Raw genomic sequence first — 12,258 nt, 5'->3', positions numbered from 1 at the left:
ACTACTAAGATAATATTCGTACTGTTTTAATTAACAACTTCAAAGTGTTTTACTGGCGACGACTCGAATGGCCCAGTGGTTAGCAGATGTGAATCTTAATCGAAAATTACGGGTTACGAAAATCAAGCTATCAATCAAATCAATTTATTCAAGTAAACTTCACAATGAAGCGTTTTTGAATCTTTAAAAACTCTTTTCTTTTCTTCTTCATTAACTTTAAGCCAAATGAAAGGAAATGAAATATTAGAAATTATACTAAACATACATACTAAAGAAACCAAGGAACTTCCATGATTCTAAATACAAAAAAAATGATGCACTTCCATACAAAGTCTTATCCCAACTATACCCTCTTATACTATTTCTTTTTTATGTATTGTCGAACTTCCATACCAACTTTCATCTCATATTTAATTATTTAGGAAGTAAATCTAAAACCAATGCTTATTGTTCACTTAAGAAATATAAAGAACTCCTACAAAATATTTTCATTGGAATCGAACCCAAATAAACTTCAATATTGTAAAAAACTTAGACTATCTTCTCACCAGAAAATGCCCTGAATAAATCGCTATATATAAAACTTCATTTGCAAAAACACACTGAGTAACTTATTAGTTATAAAATCAATTTTGTTATGCGCTTATCTTTTGTTTGTTATGCATTGAAGTTATTCTAGACTATTCCACCAATTACTCGGAGTACGTATTATTTATAACAAAGTTATTCGCCGTAGTCCTTACTTACTCTTACATAGCATTCTGGCCTACTGAAAAATGTATTAACAAAAACAATTTTACATTTTTTTAATGATTTAATTCCAAACAACAATAAAAAACGAAACCCACACGACGAAAACAGTCACACAGACAAATGAACACAATGAACCTGTCATTTCCATTAAACACTCTCGACGCGACACAAAAGATCAGAGTAAAATTAAAATTTATCGCTGTATTTTTAAAGAGCTGAATCAAAAACAAATATCTCGAAATCCACAACAGCGGAAACGGTGAAACGGCAAGGGAGAGCAAACGGCGCGAGTGCGAAGAATGTAATTAAAGTCGAGCAATAAAAGGCACACTTTACAGCTTTTGACCGCACCGCTGTGTTGCGCTAAAGTTATTATCTGCTTTTTAAATTTCGCACTCAGATAGCGGGAATTAAAAATGAAAACATTAAACGTTGTGCCTTAATTTTGCCTTCACGGAACAATGGTGAGGCGACCCCGGCTTTTAGCGTCGTGTGATATATAACGGTAAAGGTTGGAACGAGTAAAAAACGTCAGATTTAGGAGCGAGACTTGAACGAGAAAATTTATCGTTAGATTGCTTATGTTTTAACATTATTGCTTTGCAAAAGTATATCATGGGATACCATTTTGTACTCTTATGGTATGAAAACTACCGCTTTGTTTTACCGAACCAAGTGTAATTATATAATTGATATTATCAGCTCTGTAGCTAGGTTTGATATGTTGTCTGAGCTACCTTTTTAGTATTTTATTACTTTTATAAAGAGCTCACAGAGTATATAATGATGTCGTCGTGACCGATTTCGATCATTCGTGCAATTTCAAGGAAGACCAGCCAACACAGTATCACTCTCATGGTTCGATAGGACGGCAAATTCGACACGATCCAAAAGATATCAGGACCAACAGCTTTACGCACACCACGCCAACACACACTTTCAACTGGAAAACAACAACACAAGCACTTGTATTGTTGTTTGACAATTGAAAGTAAGTATTGGCTAGTATAATTAAGTCTCGAGGAACATGAGTTGTCCTTATGGCACATTAACGTTATAAAGAATATCTTGCAACGACCGCATTTATGAGCCAAAGTTAAGATTAGCAACGTGAGTTCCCAAAAAAATACATAAAGCTACAAACCTTCGGTTGTATTTATTTGATTAATTAACCACGAAACGTAACAAATAGATTATCATAAGAATTATTTACATTGAGGCTTTAATTATATACAAATAACAATTTAAAATAGGTACTGTTCAAACCAGGCACGCGTGTAATAAATGCTAGCAGCATTTCAAAATAAACATTATTATCTATAATAGTATGTACAAATACACGATAGCCTGCATGTGATCATTATATTTCATTACTTCGATTCTGAAACACTAATCAAAATCAGATTAACTAATTTTACCTTTAATATGTAAACGCTCATTGGTCGTCCATCACGTCATCGGCTGGTACCGACCAATGATCATTCAGATTAAAGATCGGTTATATAAAGTGGTTTCGATTAATGTTTCAGAAGTTTGAGGTTATTATTATTAAGATAACTTTATATGTATTTCGTGTTATTATTTAATGAACTATTACTAAATTCACCGAAATATACTAAGTCAAGTCAATGACTCCGTAAAATCAATACATCCTTTCTGAGACAAGGTATTCGTTTACGAATTTGCAGATATTGTAAAACATTAATCAATGAGCCTCGATAAAAGAAATGATTAAAGATGATAAAAAGCGTGGTTTGGTGGTTAAAATTCGTCGAGTTTTATGGAGAATGAATATTACTTATAGAGATTCTTGGGAGTTGTAATCGATTGTGAATAGCGCAATGGTTTGCTGGCCGCCAAGCAATGTAAAAAGTTTCAGGTTGGATCCTGACCCCTTGGGTTATTGTCGTCCCCATTCCTAGCACAAGCTATACTACATTTCTTTAAAAAAAAAATACGCCTTCTGAACCGGAGCTCGGTGGTAGCGTTACATTCCAATCCTTCCATGTACAGGACTTACCTGTACATGAAAATTCAAGTGCTTGAAATAACCAGCTTGGATAAAGAATATTTCGGCTTTGATGTTCAAAAATATTAAAGACATACAAAATTGATTAACTCGTAAACTTACACTCTTGTGTAGTTTATATCTATTTTTTATAGAACACTTTATCTCGGGGAAATCGGTCATTCTCTGCGTTAAGACGTGACATTGATTAATGAGTCGCAAGCATTGTTTCCCTTTTCATTCTAAAGGAATGATTCCAAGAATATTACTTTATTTGGGCTTATTCGACCCGAATTTATTAATCACTCCCTTATTTTCGTTACGTTTTATTTACTCGAGGAAAATATTGTATTAATACATTGATTTTAGTTAAACTTACATCTTGAAACAACAGCGTAATATAATAGATTGAAACTTTATTTTATGCGATTAATTTCATATTGTGACTCTTTTAATAGATCCAATATAGAGAACATTAATGTGTTTGTTAATTTTCTTGCAATCATCGAATTAACGTTGATGAAACTTGCGATGGCGAATCCCTTAATTCATCATCGGACGGCGGGCGATTAAGCCTTAAATCCTTCTAAACATAGAAAGAAGGCGTTAATGAGTCGTTGCTTGCCTACTATTTCATCATTCGATACACATATAATCAGTTTTACTAACGAGTACAACAACGCGTTTACAAGTATTAATTAGGATAGGCAACAGCCTGCCTTTTGTTTTTGATAACATTATATAACTCCTAAGATCTATGATCATAATGTAATCGAAATATTCGTGCTCAAGTAAACCACGTGACAAAAGTGGACATTCATGTCTAAGGTACGTTTCACTTTAAACGTTCATATATTTAACGTCATGTCAAATTCTCATTAAAAATCATCAGTCCGTCTAGTAAAGTCAGAAAAGTTAGTTTTAATAAAATCAAATGTATTTTATTCAAGTTGATTTAAACACTACCACCATTTCGGAAAGCGGCATCCTGCAGGATGAAAAGGCAAGAAACTCGAATAGCTCTTTTCAAATAAACAGATTTACAAAGCTGTTATTCACAATTAGTGTTCAATCAGTCCTGTGATGAAATCCGAGCCTAAATCCAGGCGTTTTTTTCTAAAAGGATTATTTTAATGAATAATAAGATTTATTGATTAATTTAGTTTTAATATTTTTTTTAAATTTGGTGAAAGGTATTAAATCCATTGAAACTCTGTTAGATAAACTGCAATCATAGTACATACATACGTGTCACACAAGAACTCGAAAGCGTCTCATTCCGCAGCTATCAACTAAATGACTAAAACTTAAATATGCTAAAGCTAAGTCTTATTACGAAAGACTAAAGTTGCGAAATGCAAATAAGGGCATTAGTGAACTTGCAAGAGGATCGCTTGTCAGCTACGACGATACAAGAAGTGGCTTATTTTATCGTGAAAAGTTTTGAAATCATACCGACTAAGATATTTGACATAAATATACATGGTAAATATATTTTTGTATCTCTCTCACTCAACAGTTGGATTCAGCACAGGGTAACCAGACAACTGGGTAACTCTGTCCCCTCCTTAATATTGTTTATCTGACTAGCAAAAATATTCTGTATTGCTATGTTTCTCGCAATATATATAATAAGGTCCTAGATTTCTAGGCTTGGGGCGCATTGAAAATTGGCTTATAATTCTTGAACGAAGGTACGTACTAATACTAGATTGACCAATACTAGCTTGTCTGAAGTAATAAAAAAAAATTATCTATGAAAAAAAAAACCACTAAATTGTCTACGTACATCGAAGTGGTTACGTAACCAATATTTAATTATAATATTATAAGAATCAGAAGTGGTAATTTAATAAAAAAAAAAAAAAAACAATCTACCTTACAAATCACTCTTAATTTATTAATTATTTATTCAAATGGAAAATTTAGCAATAATCTTATTTATATTAATTAAATGACAATAAATCCAATGTGACACACTAAATTAGCTCACGTGCCGACAGCGAGACGACAGCCTAACACGAGCGCGAGATAAAAAGTAATCCGAGTCTTAGAATCGCGCGCATTTTATACTTTGTAACAGGTGGACTGGTTATGGTAGGGATGTAACTCCTTATACGGCCTCTCCTGACTCTGAGTCGTCCTCGACGCAGTGATTTCGGGAGGTTCCGCTGGTACCAGTTTCATTTGTAGCTGATGGTCCTGTATCATTGTCGTCTAGCAGGGGCATGGACAGGACTGCCTGAGGAATGGTTTCATTTGAAATGTCCTCAGCTTCATCTGAAAACAACACTAGTTGAGATATCTAAACAAGAAAAGGTTTTTAATGCATTCATCCTTGCAAATCGTTCTTCCTGTCATCTTTTATTTAATTCACACATCTGCCATAACAATTCTTTCATAAAAATAAACCAGGCATACATCATTCTAAAGTAACCAGAGACGTCTCTTATGAAAACCAAACCTCGCCTCGGTCTTTCCTTTATGGTTGGACGCCCCTTCGTAGAAAGGGACGCCTTTTGCGGTGCCGGGGTGTTCCCGATGCATCGCAGCCAGTAGCTGTTGATGGGAGCAGTGCAGTCCCCTAGTGGCTGATAGGTTCACTTGACGCAGACCGTATTCATACGTCAAGTGACCAAAGTGACCTTATTGCGCCGACCGTTATCAAACGCATAAAGCCAGTGCATCACACACGCAGACCGTATTCATACGTGTGTGACGCCATCTTACACGTACACCGTATTCATACGTGTAGGATGCATACCCAACACGCAGACCGTATTCGTACGTGTTAGGTACACTCACGCAGACCGTATTCATACGTGAGTTCTCACTGAGCATGAGGACCATATCAAACATGCACAACCAACCATAACAGACGCACACATATTGTGGTCATAAAACTGCTTGTAAAACCTGCGGCGACGAACGCCTGACGACCAGTATTAGGTCTCGCTACGAAGGCCAGCAACATTGGTGACCAACCATAACATGCAAACAGTGTAGAGTTAAACCAAAATAGGCAGAAAACTTACTTTCAAAAAATGCTGCACATGTCTCGGGGCACCATTCGCCCGGCCACGGTACCATATATTGAGCGGCTGCTTGCGTGGTTTTCCCATAACTTCCACTGAGCAGGCGCAGCGAGTAGCGTCCTCCAGGCAGGATCCCTGTGACTTTATATGGACCACGCATACCGGAATCGAGCTTTCCTGTTGACTGAGAGAATTTGATAACAAAAACACAATCGTCGAGATTAAATTGGCGAGGTGGACGCCGTTGCTGGTTAGCTCGTTCATCCTGACTGATTTGGTTGCTCCTGAGTAACCGGCGAGTTCTATCCCGGGTGACCTCACGTAGCGCTTCCCTGTTAGGAGCTGTACCTTCAACTGCAAGATCTCGTACCAGCGCTCGCAGTATCGGGGTTGTGGCCTCTGTACCAATAAGAAGGTTTAATGGAGATGTTCGAGTGACTTTCTGCTTAGTGATGTTCAACACCAGCTGTAGTTTCCACAGAGTGTCCGACCAAGATGCCTTCTTATAGTTGGCTTCTATACGTAGCATGTTCAGCACGGTGCGCATATATCGTTCTGCTTGGCCGTTGGCTTGGTGCATCTCTGGCGTGATGTAATGCAGATCGCAGCCGAGGTCATTTATCCACTTTACGAACTCGTGTGACTCAAACATGCGTCCTTTGTCGGTGACCATAAGTTTCGGTACGCCAAATAATGAGACTGCTTGCGTGATGACTCTCTTCAACTCGAGTGCGTCCTGTCTGTATATAGGATACAGCATCGTGTATTTGGTGAAAGCGTCAACTATTAGGAGGATGAATTTATAGCCTTCTGACGCAGGTAAAGGGCCTAGAGCATCAACGTGCACCGTGTGAAACGGTGTGTCGGGCTTTTCCCAGGAGGTTATGTTCTGTAGCGGAGCACGAGGAACTCTCTTGCTCGAAATACATACGAGGCAATGAGCTACGTACTTACTGACAAACTGCCTGAGGCCCGGAAACCAGAAATATCTGAGTATGAGGTCAAGGGTCTTTTCTGCCCCAATGTGCTCATGCTCGTCGTGGAAGACTCTAAGGAGACTAAGTCGATGTCCCTTGGGAATATAGCACAGCTGTCTCGGCTCTTCACCCGCAGGAGTGTACTTATAGTACAACACATCATTCTACACGGTATAACGATTGGCATCGAGATGACCATCGTGAAGCTTTTGGACAAGGTCTTGTGTTTCGCTATCTGCAGACTGCGCAATCTGAGCCCAGTTTCGAGGTCTACTAATTTGATTTATTCTAACCACCGGATTGCGGCTCAGATAGTCCGCGTGGGGCATCATGATTCCCTTGCGATATTCGATCGAGAAATCAAAATCTTGAAGGTAGATCCACCAGCGGGCCACCCGAGGCACAAGGTCCTTTTTCTTCGCGGTGGACTTAAGAGCATTACAGTCAGTGACGACAACGAATTTTGACCCGATTAAGTAATGTCGAAAATTTTGAAGTGCTTTTACCACAGCGAGGGTTTCAAGTTCATAGGAGTGGTATTTTGACTCAGCTCCTTGGGTGGATCGACTAAAGTAAGCGACCACGCGCTTTTTGGAGTCGGTATGAACTTGGAGGAGAACGGCCCCATAACCCACGCTGCTAGCATCAGTGTGGAACTCTGATGGGAGTTTTGGATCGAATATGGAGAGGACAGGCTCATTAGTCAAGTGTCTAATGAGGTCTTGACGAATGGTCTCACACTCTGGTGTCCAATTGAATTTGACATTTTGACGAGTCAAACGAGCGATGGGGGCAGTCTTGGTAGCATAGTCTTTTATATATTTCCGAAAATACCCGGCAAGACCAAGGAATTGGCGTACCTGTCTGATATTTTCAGGAGGTGAGCTGTTGACTAACGCTTCCACTTTGCGAGGGCTCGGTCTAACCTGACCCTGACTCACTACTTTACCCAAGTACTCCACTTCACTCACGAGGAACGAGCATTTACGGAGATTAATAGAGAACCCTGCGGTGGTAAGGGTTTTTAGGACGTTTCGCAGAAGTTCAATCCCTTCAACTACGGTATTACTTAACAGAAGGACATCGTCAACGTAAACTAAGGTGTTGCCGCTTTTTATGTGTTCGCGCAAGGTATCGTTGATTATACGTTGGTACACTATGGGAGAGTTTGCTAGGCCGTAGGGCATTTTGATATATTCAAAATGATCTTCGGGTGTGACGAAAGCCGTGAGGTGGATACACTCTTCCTTGACAGGAATTTGGTGAAACCCCGTGGCCATATCGAGGCTCGAAAAAAGTTTAAACCCGCCCAGCCTATCGATGTGGTCGTCGATGAGAGGAAGAGGATATCGGTCTTTGACTGTGACTCGATTAAGCGCCCTAAAATCGACGCAAAGTCTATCAGACCCGTCTCGTTTCTTCACGAGGATGATGGGACTAGCAAACTCAGAGTTAGAACGTCTTATAATGCCCTTATTTAGGAGATCATCGGTAATCTCCCTAACTTTCAGTTTCTTTTGGTAGGAAAGCTTATACGGACGATGAACAATTGGGGTAGATGTCGTGAGCTTAATCTCCATTTCACCTGTTTTCACCGTGGTGGAGGCAGTACCCGATATTAGGAAAGTTGAGTATTCGTTTATAACAGACATGAGTTTCTCGAGCTCCTCACCTTGTAAAGGTGTATTAACTTTAATCTGACCATCTGACTGAACGGTATTGACTACTTTGGAAGAAGCATTGGTATGGGTAAGGTACTGCCTATCTTTGGTGCGGATATAAGTAATGCCATCGCGATTTAAAATGTCTGTGCCGATTATAAGAGGTACTGACATCAGCGACGAGGGAACTACTATTAGATCTGCCTCAATAGAAATATCACTAAGCTCTACCGTGAGAGTGACGTAGGAATCGGTTACTACCTCTTTATCACTAAGACCCTTTAACACACAGCGCTTGGGTTTCGGTTGGCAAGTGATGTGTTTAAGAGCGTCTGAGGAAATGAGGGAGACGTCAAGAGCACCACTATCTATTAGTACGTCAACCGGTACTCCACCAACTACCGCGGACGTTATATCGCTGTTTCGAGAACAATTAGGTCGGTAAGAACAAAGGTTAACGTTACGTTGATTTCGCGTTTCAGATCGTAACCTTGTGAAACAGACTTCTTCGGTATGACCCGGTTTTTTACAAAACGTACAGGATTTACTAAGACCAGGCTGTGTATCGGAAGGGGGGGGTTCTTAGTCGTCACATTACGCGTATCGGAGGCTAATTGGGACTTTGACTGCCTGCAGTCTCGACTAACATGACCACGACGGTTACAAGTGAAACATTTTACATCTGAACGATTCGTAGGTTTTTTTATAATTTGTTTCCTAAAATCGCCAGAGGGTAGTCTATCTTTTTTTGTGAAGGTAGGTTTTGTATAAATTGATAAAAATGAGACAATCGATTCGGGGGTTAAGTTCGCGTTGGCAGCGGCTGCGCGTACCTGAGGATTGTTTATGCCACGGATAACAATGAGCGTTCTCAACTCATCACTGAGACCCTGTACTATTTTTAACCGTAACAAAGTACGACGCGCATATTCGGCATACGTCGCGAATTTATCAGAAGTCGTATTCATTGCCTCAAATAGGATGTTAGCGTAATCTAACTGACGTGGGCAGAGTGGTTTGAATTCGTTTTTAAAATTAGACCATGTCCTATCATTCGATACCCACTCACTAAGCCAGACCTTCGCGTCGGCCTTTAAACAAGAAGCTACGCGAGCCAGACACTCATGATCGTTCCAGCTGTTAGCTTCCCTAGCACGGTCTACCTCCTCACACCATGTTTCTATGTTGTTGACCGATGGGTCAAAATTAGACACATAATAGTGTTGCGATTTCGCGGGTTGTATTGTTTTAATAGCCTGCATCAAAGCCTGCGCTAAGGTAGACGCCTCAGTACAAGTAGGACCCGATTCCATAGAAGGTTGAGGATTTATGCTACCACCGGTCGGAAACGGGCTTGTTGCAGTAATTACTACATCATGATTCGGTGAATTTCGACGCAAACGCGATCGCGATCTATTAGAATCGTCTCGCGAATAATTTCGACGACGCTGTGATTTTTGATTCGAGCGACGTATGTCCCTATTACGCGAGCGGCGCCCTTCGGAATCGCGAGAATCCCTACGGTCTCGAGCACGTGAGCTAGTACTTGATTCGCGACTTCGATTATTTGAATTACAAGAATCACTAGATTGCGATCTACCACGGGTATTACGTGGTTTTTGACCACGGGACTCATCTCGCTTTTTGCGTGAACGAGACGTTCGGCCCATAGTTACTGATTTGAGGTTCAAAAATTAAACAACAAAAAAAAAACACTTTAACAACAATTAAAAACTTAGTAGAAAAAAAAAAGACTTACCGAATAGTAATCGTTTTATGTGGGCGAATTAGTCACTTATCCCACTTCTGATATAAGAATCAGAAGTGGTAATTTAATAAAAAAAAAAAAAAAACAATCTACCTTACAAATCACTCTTAATTTATTAATTATTTATTCAAATGGAAAATTTAGCAATAATCTTATTTATATTAATTAAATGACAATAAATCCAATGTGACACACTAAATTAGCTCACGTGCCGACAGCGAGACGACAGCCTAACACGAGCGCGAGATAAAAAGTAATCCGAGTCTTAGAATCGCGCGCATTTTATACTTTGTAACAGGTGGACTGGTTATGGTAGGGATGTAACTCCTTATAATATATTATTTTGACCAATATCTCTGAGAAATATTATACTAAAATGAAATCAAAATATAATTTGAAGCTCGGTAAGAAGAAGGTAAACCTAGAACAAAATACAGTTATAGAGTTATTTAAAACACAATATAAAAAAGCACTGGGTCTTATCCGTGGCGCCTAGCTATGTCGCTACCTTGCCAATATTACATTAAAAACACCGTCATTTTGCTGTGTAAGAAAAACAAATTAACAAACATCACATTTGTAATAATAAGTATAGGTTTCCCGAAGACTCATTAGGCAGACGTGCTGACTCCGCACGGCCAGATAATGAGCAACTGTCAAACTAAATCCGCTCGTGTTGGGAAAAGTCAATAGCTCGTGCGATGGACGAGGTCCGTTCCACCAACTTTGTCCGGACGTACAATTCAGGACGCATTTGTTGTGCCAAAATAATCAAACTGAACCAATCGGCGCTTGGTTTCAAAACAAGTGCCGATTGGTCGAAAATTTAAATTTGTAATTATTAATTGTTTGGATTCAGTTCAATAGTAAAAATTAAAATTGCGTCTCGGTACGCCCGACAGACGTGTAACTTAAACTAATCTAAGTTTAACTATATAATATTGAAATTGTTTACCTTGAGAAAAGCTTAGGTTGTTATTTAAATATTATGTATAATAAGATGATAATTTAAGAAAAGGTTATTTATTTAAAAAAATCTTTGATTGATTATAAAATATATATTGTTCTTAGGTACAATTCTTGAATATATATATTGGAATATTTTGCCTGCCTACCGCTGCCATATGCGTAAGAAATAAGGAAGCCAGACAGACTGGCACCGTAACTCGTTACGTAACGAAGCGATTTATCCTCCCATAAGAAGTTATCACTTCAAAAGTAGTAAGTAAAAGTAGAAAGTCTGAGTTAAGCCCCCTTTCTTTTTAAGAAAATGGCTTAAAACTTCTTCCACCTCGCTGCTTCAACATGAGATACACATACGTCACATTCGACACATGCAGTTTTATGCTATGGTTTCCTTCATCGCTAATGACGAGGTAAATTATATATACAAATTAAGCAAATTATTAGCATATTTCAATAGATACAATCTGCTTCATAGAAAACAATTTGGATTTACGAGGGGTCGCTCGACTACCGACGCAGGTATCGAACTAATAAGAAATATCTATGAAGCCTGGGAGAGGTCGCAGGATGCCTTAGGGATTTTCTGCGACTTATCCAAAGCCTTTGATTGTGTTCAACATGAAACTCTGGTCAGGAAACTATATCACTATGGAATTAGAGAATGTGCACTCGACCTTCTGACTTCTTATCTTAACAATAGAATTCAGAGGGTTGACGTTAAAGGGACAAGGTCTCCTGGGGTCTCAGTTGGTATGGGGGTCCCACAAGGATCAATTCTTGGACCTTTTCTATTCCTCATATATATTAATGACTTGCCCTTTCTTGTTGGGAACAAACATGATATAGTATTGTTTGCTGATGATACCTCTTTGGTTTTTAAAATTAATAGGAAACAGGTACAGTATGACGATGTAAACAATGCTATGTCTGATATAGTACACTGGTTTAGCGTAAATAATCTTAGGCTGAATAATAAAAAAACTAAAATTGTAAAATTTAGCACACCAAACGTGCAAAATGTAAAACCCGATGTACTTATCAATGGGGAATCGATGGATCCAGTTGAAACAACTGAATTTCTTGGCCTTAC

This window comes from Vanessa atalanta, chromosome 7 (genome assembly GCF_905147765.1).
Source record: "Vanessa atalanta chromosome 7, ilVanAtal1.2, whole genome shotgun sequence".
In the NCBI taxonomy this organism is placed as follows: Eukaryota; Metazoa; Arthropoda; class Insecta; order Lepidoptera; family Nymphalidae; genus Vanessa; species Vanessa atalanta.
The sequence above is the reverse complement of the archived record's forward strand: the minus strand, read 5'-3'. Positions refer to the sequence as shown.